We start from the raw sequence: 16,233 nt of genomic DNA, 5'->3' as shown, positions 1-16,233 counted from the left end.
CATTTATAAGAGTCTACAAATTTTGGTTTTTACAACGTTTTAATAAAACATTCTAGAAACCAAAACAAAACATTTTAAAAACGTTTTTAAAATGTTGAATTGTTTGCTGGGTAACCCCTGACGGATACATGTTATTTCACAGTAGACATGGTCATTTATTGGCTGCAGGATATATGTCTATAATATTCGTACCGATTGTTATTAAGTGTCTAAAGGTTACATGTAATCGTTTCGGATTTGCTGTATTTAGTTACTTCCTGATGATTAACGTATGGAACACAATTGTGTTACACTTTAACTATCAATGAATCCGGCTGATTCGAAAACCACTCACATTCTAATGACGCCACATCCTCGAAAAATACAAAACTGGATATCAAAGCGTCAACAAATGAAACTGTTCCTTTATTACATGGAAATATGTGTTTTAAACATTAGATAAATGTAACCCTACACAACATGGAGAGTTCAAACGTGGGCGTTTTGTGTATTCGTGTTTTCAGCTACTTACATTAATGTCTGAGAAAACTCTGCTTAAACCAGGGAGTGCGTGCATAAACACTTTAACAAATCTTTCAAAGTGCCTTAGCTATTAAATGGCAATTTGCATTTCTTATCAGTTTTGACTTTAAAGGGTTTGTTTTAGTTTCCTATAGTAAAATAAAATATCTATAAATAAGGTGGGTACATCTTTGAAGTGTATCATGTGTCCGCAAATTTTTTCAACGTTTAGAAGACCTTCATTATCTGATGGCATTAAAACTAATGTATCCATTTTTTTTTGTTTAATTATTAAGGAGGTCCTCAAAGCTTAATCATATAACATGGTCTTTGTCATACAAACATGGCAGGATATCAGAACAGATCACTACAAACCAGTAAAAGTCTGAAATGGCCTATATCTGTACTCGACTGTACTGATTTTTACTCGACCAGTCTGAATTGGTCTGAATTTTACTCGACATTACTCGACCCCAGTCTTAACCATACTCGACCGTACTGATTTGTACTTGACCCTTATCTTTGCCATTGAAAATAGTCTGAACTATTACTCGACCAGTCTGAAACAGTCTTAACCCATTCTCGACCTGTACTCGACCAATTTTTTCAGTCTAAACCATACTCGACCAAAGGTCTGAACTATACTCGACCAGTCTGAACCATACTTGACCAAAAAACCTATCCTTTTTTTTAATTTTATCTGTTAAAATTAATTTCTTTTTTTCTGACATGACAACAGCCACAATAAAATAAAGGTATATATAAAAACATATTTTTACATCCTTACATGATTCTCAGATTTATCAAATAGAGATAGTCAAATCAAATTATCTTATATAATAATTTAATTATATTAATTTTAAGTTTTAGAGTTTTGTTAAAAAAAAAAGATTTTCTTTTAACTAAAAACCACACCTTTACTGAGGGTAATAAAACTTTATTAAGGTGCTTCTTGTTTGGCATGTGTTTTTTTTTTGTAAACTTAATTTTCCTAAATTCCTAAAGAAAAACTATATAGGTTTCATGGTTACATACAATAGTTATATAACTATCTTTTTACATGTTTAATGAGGTAGGTAACAACAGCCAAAAAATCACTAAAATTGTTTAACCTTATATTAGAAATATATCTATTCTTATTATAATTTGGGATATATTATTGTAATATATATCAAAAAGGGATAAAAAAAATTAAAGAAATAGATAAAATTTTTCTTCTGATTAGTGGTAAAGTATAAAGTAATACCTCCTGCTTGGGGCAAACTCATTAAAAAGATCACACCTGGTCAGAGAGTATTAATTTCTAATCAACATTCATTAAAAATTGCAACATCCTGTAAAACTTAAATCGCAAGGCCTTTTGAATTCACTTGATAAGTAATACAAGAGTTTAAGAAAAAAAGGGCTTTCTTTTTACCTGTAATACACACATGTCCTGAGGTTTACAAACCTTATTAAAGTGCTTCGTGTATGCCATGTCTTTAATTTTGACAAAAGTTATTTAAATTTAATTGAAATAAATTTTTTCTGCAACTATGGAACACATTTCCTTTTTTAAATAGTTATCAAGGATTGCTATGGAAGTTCTATTATCATGATTATATTAAATTCTTGGTTTTACAAAACAAAGGTGTGATTTTTAAAATTTATTAAGTTGCTTTATATACTATTTTATATATATTTTAATTAAAAAAAAGTTAACTGCATTATTAACTAAACTCAACTGACACCATAAATCTATACAAGGCTTAAGTAAATGGTGAAAATTATCCAGTAACCATAAAATATATCTGAAACATTCAAAAAAAATTTAATAACATTGAAAATATTAGTCACAATTCAGTTTTGAGATTATTTGATCAGCTTGTTTTATTTTTATTTTAAAGGTGATATATATATATATGTAAGTGTTGATAAATATGGTGTTGAATTTATATTATATGTTTATTGTGAAATTTTGGTTTCAATGCCATATTGAATACATTTTAAATTTCAAATTGTTGTTTAAATTTCTAGCCAGGGGAAATAGCTGTTAAAAACAGTTCCTAACTTGATGAAATACAATAGATAGATACAAAAATTAGGTCTAGGTTGGTTAAGACTTAGTTGAGTATGGTTCAGACTAGGTCGAGTATGGTTCAGACTAGGTCGAGTATGGTTCAGACTAGGTCGAGCATGGTTCAGACGAAAATAAAATGGTTAAGTACTGGTCGAGTAAAGGTCGAGTACAAGTTCAGACTGTTAAGTATGGTTCAGACTACAGTCGAGTATTATCAAGTAAATTTCAGACCAATTGAGACTGGTCGAGTAAAAATTAGTACAGTCGAGTACAAATATAGGCCATTTCAGACTTTTACTGGTTTGTAGTGGATGTGTCAGCTTATACGTATTACTACTTAAAGTCTCATTTTAAATTCTAAATATAAATATATAATTTCGTATCCCTGACTGTTTTGTACTGAGACTGGAATCTGAATTTAAATCAATAATTTAATAAGATTAATCTTTGATAGGAAAACTCAGGACAACTTCTCTTTAACGGTAAAGTAAAACTATCGGGAAAGGTATTTGATTATACAGTCTTATTTGATTTGTTATCTAAAATTTCATATTGATAAAAGGAAAGGAAATTGAAATAAGGAATCTCTAAATGTTTACTTGTAAGAAGAACTAATTGAAACTGATAGCCAATTAAGTGATGTTTTGACGTTTTTAATCCGATTTGTGCCTACGGCATTATGTTGATTGGTTATTACAGAAGATTTTTAACACAAATGTTTGCAGATCTGAGTGTAAGCTTATTGGACTGATTGTGTTTAAGCTGCAAAAGCGTTCACCTTATAAATAATACAATCACATAAATGTTTTTCTAATAATTTGTGGAAAAAAATATTTTGTTATGCTGGGGTATTTATAGCTAACTATACGGTGTGTTTTTTTTGCTCATAGTTGAAGGCCGAACATTGATACATTATAATTTACATCCACGTTATTTAGATTGTATGTCTCATTGGCAATCATACTACATCTTCTTACTTTTAAAAGGACTATCAAATTAACCATATAATCCTTTTTTAAACTTAAAAAAGGAGAACAGATGATACATCCAGTAATTATGGATGAAGGAGTTGCACCCTTAGTTCTAATATACCAAACTATATGATTCCGGTTTTTTGTTTGTATCACACGCTAATTTTTGGAAAAACCTACACAAAGAATGCCATGACTGAAAGTATCCCAAATAAATGAAACTCTTATCGAAGAGCATCAAAAGTGAATGAATCTTTTATTCTCATAAACTAAATAAAAAGTTACAGAGAATGGTATGTATATATATATATACATAAATAGACAAACTACATACATGTGTGAAAAACTACATGTAAGTTAAATATTTTAACTAGGAGGACATACTTTCACATTAATAATTTTAATGAATTTACACAGTTTTTCTTATTGTACAGTATTTGTAGAATTGAATAAAACATTAAATTTGTATGTGTTTGGGTTTTTCCAAAAATAATTAGATAACAGTTTTGTTCTATCTGCTTTCAGTGTTGCGCAAGTCATATTGTAGTGGTATTCGTCACTAATGTCAGTTGAGTCAAAAAGGTGGCATACTCTATCGTCTCTTGAAAGACCCTGCCATCTTCCCGTCTCAACTGGTAATCGGTGACTACCACTTCCAAATTTGCACAATGTATACAAATGGTTTTTTGACAAAGTATTAAAATATTTCTCAAACTTAATTTCTGTCTTAAAAATTCTATAGCATAACCCTTTTGGTGAACATTTATATCTGACAAACATGACTGTTTATGCTGATCTTGTAATTTTTATTCAACACTTTTTTTATACCCATTTATCAGCAAATTGCATATGCCATATGTTTGACATTCCACAACTGTCTAGAATATTTTTGATATTAACAAGGCACTTGTTTTGATATCCATACATAGTAAAATTGATGAATAAAAGTTTAATTAGTAGAAAAGGTATTTTACTTTCTTTATCATTTAATAAAAGAGAGACGAAAGATACCACAGGGACAGTCAAACTCACAAATCGAAAACAAACTGACAACGCCATGGCCAAAAACAATAAGACAAACAGACAAACAACAGTACAAATATCTGCGCCAGAAATTTATCATACGAACTTTTGCCTTTAATGATATCGGATATCTGCCAAACTCAGCATGAAAAATAAAATTTAGTGTGCTTTGTTTTAAATGTAGAATCATCTTACAAATCTGAGGTGGATACGTTCCAATAAATCAAAATTTCTAAAACCCCAAATTTCTGAGGAATATATAACAACTGGCACTACAGCTTTATCAAAAATACCTAACTGACTATAGATAGATTGTTCTGTCTGCATTTTTTTAAGGCAGAGTACATTGCCTTCATACCTTGTTCATATAAATATTTTTGTGGAATTCTACCACCTGAAAAAATTAGTACTTTTGTTTTTTTCAACATTAACAATCAGCTTCCATTTTTTATAGTAACTTGCGAGAGCATTTAACATATATTGTAAATCAGAACTGGTTTCTGCTAACAGAACAGTGTCATCAGCATATAAACATAAAATATATTTATGTAAACGTTAAGATAATTTTCTAAATCTGAATTACTAGACATTAAACCAGTTAAATTTGATCTCTCTGAAACATCGAAGAGCTCATTTAGATACACTGAAAATAATAAGTAATGTTTGTTATGCTGATATTAGCAAAACTCGTCTCAAGTCAACTCTGTCTAAGTATTTTGTTTTTCTTCTTCATTCAAATTTTACTTGTTAAAGACTTCACTTCACAATTTAGGAATACAAAATTATCTTAAAACGTATGCGAGTTCAAAAAACAAGTCTCTCACTCTATTCGTGTATTCAAGTTTTTTTCGTTCGCCATAATATTAAATTGATGTTTTCTTTCTTAGTGTTATATTTTAATGGGAAAAGTGGTTATAAATAATATCTAGGTTTTTCTGTGAAAAAAAACTCTATTTCTTGATTCAACCAAGTTGAACACTCAAAACTGAAACAAAATCTAATCAACTGTAACGCAAGGTAGAAGGCCTTACTCGCAATAACAATGTTTAACTTGTTCTTAATATAATTTATACGATTATAGTTGAGAAATGTATATAGTCTTTAAAGGATATTCACCAAAGAAATGATAATCTAAAACACAGCAAATGAAAATTTCTGTAATAAAAGTGTCTTCATTCAAATTATTTCAATTTACAATACGTATTTTTCATGGCAAACTATTACACAGAACTTCTTAGTCATAAATCCAAAGCTGACTATATTAGCACACGTATAATTCATTGAACACAGAATTAAGGTTTCAAGAGGAATATTTAAATGGTTGTGTATGTATTTGTGTGTTATTGAATGAGATTGTAGATTCTTAGATTGAATTCATGATAAATAATTTTCTAAAACGCAATGTACAAAAAGAATATTGGAAATTTTAATAACAAACAACAAAAGAAAGAAAGAAAAGAAAATCCATCTTGAACATGTTGAATTGGGAAAAAAAATCTAAGTTGTCGTTTAAAGGCATCGTTCACCGAAAATCAAGTTTGAGGTTGCATGCATAACATGATTATCCTTATTGCCTTGGCATGTATTTGCACATTACAATTCTGTCACTGTTAAATGACAGCTGCGAACAAATTACGTGCTTCCATGAGTAGTCAGATACTGATTAGTACAAAAGATCATAATTATTCCAGGGAATCACAAAACATTAACGCGATTGTTCATGCTGAAATGTTAAAATAAAACGTATTTATTAAATAAGATTACAAGAACTTTAATTACTATCCACCATTGTTTGATATCTCTTGCAATGACATGACCACTTATTTTTAACCTTTAGTATCTCTGTCAATTCTCTACAATTCGGATACTTAAACTTTTATCCAATATGCATTCTGACCAAAACCAGCATGAATGCAGGTCTAGTTTTCCAGACATATATCTATTTTAGTGACATTTCTTGACAATTTAAAAAACAAAAACTTAAAAGGGACAGCCTATACACAATCCTCTTTACTTTGGAAGAAACAAATGATCACCAGAAGTAATTGATGATTGATGAGTATATCATTTTATATATTCTTTTCTCCTCAAAAATATCAATGCACAACATTTTAAACCACATGATTCTTCTTTAGCTATATTTTATTCAGATTTATTTTTGTCCTTAAAAACCTTAATAATAGTGAGTTCGTACAAAGAGTTTTACGGTTTCCTTGTATTTGTATTAGGATTCTCATTTCATGCTGGTTTGGCTGAAAACATTGCAGCTAATGTCTCACATGGCTATATTTTCAACCAATGAAACAATCTAAAACGAAGTGATCGTATGGTAATAAAGAAGGGCGCTTTATTCTGATTTATATTTTAAACAGTCTAGCTTTTCCTGTAAAGCTACATAGATAGTACCTTTTTTACTTTATAATTATGTTTAATTTACCCTGAACAATTAATCCTTGTTTAATATTTTAATATTCAATTGGGTTTTTTAAGGTGTCTACGGTGTTTGATAGGTCCACTAAACTCATTCAGAAATATGTTCACATTCACATCAATATTTTTATTATATACAAATACTACTCTGTTTTACTCTTTATATTGGGTTCTACATGACGTGTATGTTTGTACTATTTGTTTTTCAAAAAAAATCTCACAATATTTGGTACCAATTTTTCGGGTGAACATAATTGTTTCGTCTAGGCTTAATATCATACACTCATCTATGAATTATTGTTCATACACTTTATTGAGTCATCGGATGAAAATAGTAATCTTTTGAGCTTTTGTACATTGAATTCCCCTTCTTCTATTTTAATTTATACATTGTAGTAAAAATATTTGTTACATATATCTTTAGATAAAACGAAGGCTTTGAATTTGCCCTCAGTGGAAAATGCTGCTATTTCAATGATGCAATGGTTCATATACATGTAATATATCGATATCTCGAGCCTGATTTGTGGTTCATATACATGTACTATATCGATATCTCGAGCCTGATTTGTCAGTCATTTCCCGCCGATTTTGATACAGAAATGAGACCTTTTGCAGAAAGTTTAAACTATATATTCTTCTATTAACAGAAAGATTTTACTTTTGTAGTTCAGACTTTAAACTTGCAACTTCTTGTCAGGGAAAATGACAACCATGAAAATGATTATACCACAGCTATCAACCCCTAGTCTTGAAACATTCCTTAAAGTATAAAGTATAATAATTATGGAATGGTGCACTTTCAAGTATCAGGTTATAAAACATTTTGTCCTATTTATTTATAATTTTAAAACATACTCAGTCTAACAAAACTCTTTTTGTGTAATATATCTATCGTATTTGAGACTAACCCTGTTATTTCCACATATTAATGGTAAGCATAAAAAGCACGAGAGAAAGCCGATAAACAATCGTTACATTCTTAAGTGAATTGCATGAATAGTGATGATAGTCGTGATAAACATTTTGAAAATAACTGTTTATAAAATCGTCCTACCTAAAAGATATCTAGACCAAAGAACACATTAAAAACTATAAAATTACACTACATGTATGTTTCATTAAAATCCTTAATTCTGATTGGCTGACAACAATCGCGAGGCACCCTAATATTATATTTCATTTCCGTTTAATTACATTACATGTATGTTTTATTAGAATCCGTTAATTTGATTGGCTGACAACAATAACGAGGCAATGTAATATGATCATGTTTTATTTCCGTATAAAATACAACAGCTAGGACTACACGTGGTATCCGTGACAATGTTAAAATAATGCATTGAGAAACAAACAAAAAACTTAACTCTTAATTTCATTGTTGTAGCATAAAATGTAAAAAATTAAGAAATTAATGCATCTTTTTATAATTTTAAGGTTTGTAAGAACGTTGATCGTACGCAGATATTTTTATATGAAGAGCATGATACAAACATGTGCGTTGGTCAACGCTTTTACACCCCAATAAAATTATGAAAAGAGTCATTCAATTCTTCAGTGAACAATTAACATACAGCTCGTTTGTTGTCGGTATATATTGAAGATAAAAGTAAACTATTTAACTCTATTCCTTCGAAGATAGATTTGCACAAGTTGTTTTTTATTTATGTTTTTATGTTGTGAAACTCAAGGGAAACAGAAACTCCTTCGCAAGGGGGACTCAAAGGGTCGTACAAAATAGGCAGTGGACCTCAAAACATGTACTTAACGAGAATACTCTGGTGTATAGAATTTGGTCCTAGTTTCTCTATGTTATTGTATTTTCCAAAGGCATTCTGAATATTTTACGGAGGGAACCATAAGTACTATTATATATATAATAATTAATTTAGCACTATATGCTGTTATTTACAAGTGAATCTAATTGAACTGATAAATTACCTTTTAACTTAATATAATTCATTTTTATACTACAGATATATGTAAACCATTTAGGTAAGTATATTTTATCATTTTCAAAACTGTTCTAGCACTAAAATTGGACTTAGCAGTTACTCTGCGACATTATAAATATAAATAACACATAGCTGAGAGGATTGTCGACCGAGTCTCACGATCTGTCACCCCGTTTGAAATAAATTCCGACGGCAAGACATTTTTTGACATTGTAGTTTCTTTATCTCACATATCGATGTCAACGTTAACATGCATGTGAACCGAATGTACACAACATTTAGATCGAATGCATGAAACTTATAAAGTGTTGCTTTCATTTTTTAGAGTGTATGGAAATGCTCAGTTGTTTGAAAAAGCAATGGCGAAATCAGCTATGGGCTGAATTAATTATTCGATGTTAACTGAAACAAAAAGGTGATTTTATACTGTCTGTGCACAAGCTGAAATCAAGATGAAGGGAAAAACATTCATAGACACTCGTAAATTCAATGTTTTTTTTTGGGTTTTTTTTGTGATAAAGGACTCCTTCAAAAATTAAAGAGGGTAGACCTGGAGTAGGGAAGACAACTCTTACAAAGGTATTGGAAATCATTTGTGCGTTTTAACCTAGCAGTTACTAAAACAGTGATCAAGCATTTATATTGTTTACATTTGATTATGAGAATGATGAAGGGGCATCTAAGAAAATTGTACAATATTCACACTACCAGGCGGAAACCCAGTTGAAATAGAACAAAAGAATCGAAGCTCTTTGTTAGAGAAGGCGATAAATGCTTACTGTAATGTTTACTATAGTAACAAAAATTTTAAAAGTTAATAGAAACAAATAAAATGATAGTTTTCGGCTAAATTACGAAGTATTTTATCATAAAAACACCATTCGCATAAGTTTTCAATTTATCTATTACATAATTAAGCAGAACAATTAGATATCAAGTCCACGACATGGGTGTCTATTCAGTTGGATCTAAAAATGCATAACCTCCAATTTAAAAAATAAAAATACCACGGACAGAGAACATATCAATCTATTTGTTCCTTAATTTTCGCTTCTGCCCTTCCATTATGTGACTCAAGAAATAATTCCAAAAAACGGGAAACAATTGCATCGAAAAGAGAAAATCGAGTGCACCTTTTTATGTTAGGGCGTGTTTGAGTTGAATATTTTGTCTTGAAAACGTAAAAAGCAAAAGTATTTTATACATCATCTCGCTACAGATTCTATCATTTTTATATATCAAGGCTACAGGTTGACTTTATAACATCGAAAATTCACAGTACTAAAAAAATGAAATATATGGGTCAAGTGAAATACCTTTCTAATGGATCACAGAAACAGAATAGGTGTGTTCGAATAGCAAATTTTTACTAAAAATACTTGACGACAGACTTTTAAGTTGAATCTTAAAAATGCATATCTTCGAAAAAACTTCATTTTTTGTGTGTGATATCTAGGGTTAATAGTCTTCAACCACTGAAAATTTTAAGTCCACGAAATATTGAATTAGAATTTTTTTAGATGTTTATGAATTTTCGAAAATTCCACCTGACAACCGATCAGACAATAGTTTTAAGTTGACTGAATGTAGACAAGTATATTAACTGATGCTCATTAGCTAGTAGATACATTTGTCTTTTAAAATACAACTGGCATATAAGGATCGTAATGGTGCTATGTGGATAAATTTATCGGTTTTCAAGAGCTAAATTGGCAGCGCGTCATCCCTACAATGGCTTCCATTTTTACAATCGTAAAAATGAACTGGCGTAATGGGGAGATAATTTTGACAGAGTAGAATCCTGACTGCTACCAGACATTTAATTCAGAAATTACATTTTTTGTTTAAAGATTCAAAAATCAAAAAACTGATAAAGGTAGAAAATTAACATTCATATATGATATGCTTTAAAAAAAACTATGTTCTGAGGAGTTTTTGTAATAACTCTTGACATCATTAAGATAAAATCTTGAAAGGTTTTGGAAAAATTGAATTGGAAAAAAAATGTATTGAATAATAAAGTATTAAGCTTTCAGTGCTTCAATATGATGTATTTAACTGTATGTCTTCGGTTTTCAAATACAAACAGCAATATTCTAGAAGATAATGATCTGAATATTCATCCTAGTACAAGCTAATGCTAACAGATAATCTACACAAGTAATAGCTTTTCTAAAAAGCTTGCCGTATTTTAGCTGCTTATACATGTATTGAGATCGGTGGTTTGTGGGTATAGGGTTTTTTATTGGAAACTTGCACTCCAAGCATTAGAATATATAGTGTCTTTTTTCTCCTGGTTTTTGATTTTAGTTGTAGTATCGGTGAATCAGGGTTATCATCGAAGGAGGCTTGATAGTCACATATGATAATATATATATATATATGGTTTGTAATAGCTAAAGTAACGATACAAACACTTTTTTGTTTGTTTTGTGGAATATGATTGTTTACTCTTTATGACAACGCAAGTAGTTTTAACATGCATACTGTGTCTTGACAGTTATGTAATAGTTAGCAAGGTTATAATCAAGTTGATAAGAAAAACGAAGCGCGCGGCCCGAATTTCTTTTCCCTCCACCTATCTTGACCCATAATGTTGACCACGGCACCTTGGCTTTCGGCCGATACCGATACGGGACACGTATTATTTACTTTTGAGGATTACTGCTAGACAACATGGACTACCAGTGGCAGATCTAGAATTCTCATAAGAGGGGGCCAGCTCCAGTCATGCTTCAGTGATTCACTACATGTATATGATCAACCAAAGTTTTCCCGCGAAAGAGGGGGGGGGGGGTCCCTGAAAAACTCTCTAAATCCGCCTCTGACTACTATATTGGCCTGTCGAATATGAGAATATTACATCTCATATGTATAGAAGACAGTGGTCTCTTTAGCCCAAATTAGAAGGGCGCCGCACCCTGGGTGCCCTTAGCCACGCCCTGGGTGCCTTCAATTGCGCCCCTCTCTGACGCCTTTTTCCAAGGGGGGAGAATAGTAAGTTTATTTCGCTTCTTTTGGTTAATAGTGATCTGATGTATGAATGTGTATTGCCATGTTTTATGAACATGTAGTATGAATGACTTTTCTAATGCAAATTTGAGAGAGTAAATAATCAAAACAACAAATTATGCATCTTTATTAACAACATATACAGTAAAAAAAAGTGAACTCGTGACACACACAGTAACGTAGACAAAAGAAATGAGAAGTGCCTTTTCCTATCATAAAAAAAGTGCCCTGCCCTTCACTGGCACCCTGCCCCTTTCTATTTCTAGCTGAAGCACTTCAAGTGATGAATATCTCATCTGGCTTTTGTCTTAGAAGAAGCAATTAGTTTTGAAGATACAGGTTAAGAGTTGTTATTACTAATTTCCAGATGTAGTATAACTGTAAGAAGATGGATTTGGAATGAAATATTAGTTGCAAATAACTTTCTAGAACATGTTGTCAGCTGGCTTCTTATATTTTTTATTATTTTGTTGCGGTTTGTAATCTTGACATTTTTTTCGTAAGTTCTATAGATGAGAGCTTCATATTGGTATTATCATTTAGTGCTTTATATTTGGTTGCATGTGTAAGCATATGCTTTTGTTAGTAGGAATATTTATATTTTCATTTCTGATGGCAACAAGTTCATGTAATACATATAGTCAGGATTATTAGTAAGCGATAGTTGTTTTGTTTGTTTATGTTTATTGTCATGATTGATATGGACTATATAACTTGCTGTTTGGTGTGAACCAAGGCTTCATGTTGAAGACTGTACTTCAACCTATAATGGTTCACTTTTACAAATTGTGACTTGGATGGAGAGTTGTCTTTGGTACTGATATGACATTCTGTTATATCTATCTACAAGATTGAGAACACATTTTTTTGTAATAAAACATATTTAATTCTATGATATCATATTTAACAATTTATCGGTAATTTGTGCATTTTTCCTTTGATGTGTACTCTCTGATAATGTCAGTATCAGTTGACTGGTCGTGATATATAAATTATTGGGTCAGTTCACAATTGACATACTCAGGAGCGCTGTGTCAGGATCTTCTTTCCCCTTTCATTCACAAAATCATGCATGATTTTTTTTTGCAGAATCGCAAGAGTGTTTTGGTGAATGAAACACTTCTCATATTGTTTGAAAGTTTCAGTAAAGTTAGTTTTGCCTTTTTGACAGATTGTGTGAAAATTCGAACAGAATATGATTAAAAAACCCAATAAACGTTAAAAAAAAATGCACCATTATTAATAGCTTTCCTTGCTTATTCACAATGATGTACAAAATGTATAAATATATCATCCATGCTATTCCGATCTGAGTTTTTATTCATACATAGTCTGGTGCTGTTCCAAGTAGTCTTCTTTTTCTGTTTCTTGAGAAGTATTTGTTTTACTTGTTCAGTCACTTTAAAGTGTTACAATTAATATTTATACGCAATACAGAATAGTGACCAAAAAGGTACTGCTATCATATGAGAGGAGCTAGGAAAAAAAATGAAATGTACACATTATCAACATTTTTGTGGGACTATCAAGATGTGGTTTCATTGAATTTTTTGTCAATATATAGACAGATATTCATAGACCAAATAACAAATAAGCAACAAATTCAAAAGTAGATGTAAGATGAATTATAGAAAGAAGGGGTACCCGGGGGCCCGAAACTTGACAAGGTTTGGATTGGAACAAGTAATGTGTCTGCATTAACATTAAATGTAGGTTTTAAAAGGGGGACCAAGATCGCCTTTCCCTAAATCCTTTGCTGAAATTAAAGTTAACCGCATATTTATGGGCACAGTTGAAAAATAAATGAACATGACTTTGAAAAAGCAAGAATATTAAGCTAAAAGAAATAGACCAAATTTGGATGACATCTATTAAAATGTTTGAAATAATTATGAAGTTGACAAGAAATGAACTTGTTGAGATAATATACAGTCAGCCTACAGACTTGTTGCTTCCTGAAATGTCTGCATACACAGTGCTTTCCTAAAATGATTTGTAATGTGATCGTTTTAATGATGAATGATGAGCAAACATATTATAGATATAGATTATGCATAGATTATGCCATTGGTTTTCACGTTTGAATTGTTTTACATTGTTATTTCGGGGCCTTTTATAGCTGACTATGCAGTATGGGCTTTGCTCATTGTTGAAGGCCATAAGGTGACCTATAGTTGTTTATTTCTGTGTCATTTTAGTCTTTTTTGGAGAGTTGTCTCATTGGCATTCATACCACATCTTCTTTTTTAATATTATAATGACAAGATAAATGTTATTTTACCCACCCAACTAAGTATATAACTTCTCGTTGAACTTCTAAAACAACGATAAATCTGCTGATTCATATCGTATCATTCAATGCTGTCAGATGATATGTGAAAAATAAAGAAATTTACCTTAATGTATGCTTCCATTATATTTGGCACTGTTATTCAGTTATGTCCAAAGCAGAACTTATGAAAGGCATGCAATAATTTATTTTCAATAGATGCATTTGAAAAATTTATTTTCGGCACAAGTAAAGCGACGTCTATGTTCATGATGTCATGTGATCATCTATATATATAAGAAAATTTCAATAGAGTTGATTTATTAAAGATGGCTTTGAATCCTACTTATTGCTATTTGTCTGCAATTACTGGCCATCACAAAGGTTCACGTAAAATTTTTACGTCATAATACAAAATATCTGATGCCACAATGAAAAAGTGATTGTAGTATGATGTCAATGGTTAAAGCGGGACAGATTCTCAGGTCAGCTGGGACAGAATTCCATAAAGCGATTAGGTGTATGGTTATTATATATGGGTACTATGTTCAGGAGGATGAATTCTAATATATACATGTATATATATACGTAAAATACCTGTTCGGTTTTGGATTAACATCCTGGATCTGGATTTCCTTATCAACCACCATCATTGTTAACCCATCCAAGTCATAAACTAGAGCCTTTACATAGTCAGTTCGATCTGCCAATATCACATATTACAAATACTTATTCAAATACAGCTGATAAGATTAAACTCAGCACCATTGTATATTGATGATTATACATATAGTATCAGCTCATTCAGATTTGAAAAGGTTAGCAAAATAGCAGCACCATCTGAAAATGGGAAACCTTGATTATCTCAAGCATGTGAATCAAAGCAAATAGTAATTATCATCACCACGAAGTATACTTATTGTAAGACCTGATACATTGTACATTGTAATGTGAACAAATTAGAATTGGATTTATCTATATCAAACATTTGTCAAATGCAGTTCTCAGTGCTGTTGATATATCAATTAACAATGACTGCTGAGCGCCACTGTGTACAGTGGCAGATCCAGAACTTTTCATAAAGGGGGGGGCCTATATAATCAACCAAGGGGAGGGGCAGCCCCAGCCCCCCCCCCCCCCCCCCCCCCTCTTTGGATCCGCCTGGGGTGTACAACGACTCCAAAGAATAAATCATCATGTACGAGTACATTAAACTGTCTACCCCACATGCGAACATCATTTGGGACCTCGCTGTGTTGCAAGTATCTTGGGTTTTCAGGCATATTAATTCAAATTGCTCATTGCTGCCTTTTTTAAATTCATCTATCTATAGTCGTAGACGTCCAGCTAGAGGGGTCATTAAACAAACTATAGTGCACTGAAACCCTTGCCCATAACTAAACCGTGATGCTTGGTGTTTGCTTCCTTGCACACACGCAACCATATTACTCAGCTTGTTTGTTTTCTATTCTTCTAATCAGCTGTTTATCGGCAATTGTCTGTTTTGTTTACATCAGAAATCAGTGGAGCGGTGAATGCGCGGGGAAACGAAAGGACATCTTCGTATCAATACGGTAAATTCCGTGATTTGAATATTTTCTAATCATTATGTTCAAGCAATTAAAAATATGAGGATAACATTTTTAATCATAGAGCACACGTTTTGTGTATTTACTATTTAAAATTATAGTTTATGAAGAAATATAGCAAAATATGTTTCAATACGCACTATAAAGTGAAGATTAGATGTATTATTGTTTTGTTTTTGAAAGAACATTAATAATCCATAAATACACACCTATGTACCAAAATTGCAACAAAATTTCAAGATAACATAAATTTCATCATCACGAGTGACCGAACAACACATTAATTCACGAATGCGCAGTGTTGTTCGGTCACGAGTTGAATATTTTTCGATATTTGAATTCTTTGATTAGTTATTCTTTTTATTACATTGGCAAATGGCCTTTTTTAATGAAATTAATGTAGAAAATGTAAGGAACTATATCT

General features: G+C 31.3%; 1 long non-coding RNA gene across 1 annotated transcript in view; it reads left to right on the top strand.

The window, feature by feature from the left end:
- Nucleotides 1–16,233, top strand: part of LOC127702058 (uncharacterized) — a 141,581-nt gene that overhangs the window by 65,924 nt on the left and 59,424 nt on the right. The gene's annotated exons all lie outside the window — the stretch shown is intronic.

Source organism: Mytilus californianus, unplaced genomic scaffold (genome assembly GCF_021869535.1).
Source record: "Mytilus californianus isolate M0D057914Y unplaced genomic scaffold, xbMytCali1.0.p SCAF_5, whole genome shotgun sequence".
Taxonomy (NCBI): Eukaryota; Metazoa; Mollusca; class Bivalvia; order Mytilida; family Mytilidae; genus Mytilus; species Mytilus californianus.
The sequence above is the reverse complement of the archived record's forward strand: the minus strand, read 5'-3'. Positions and strand labels throughout refer to the sequence as shown.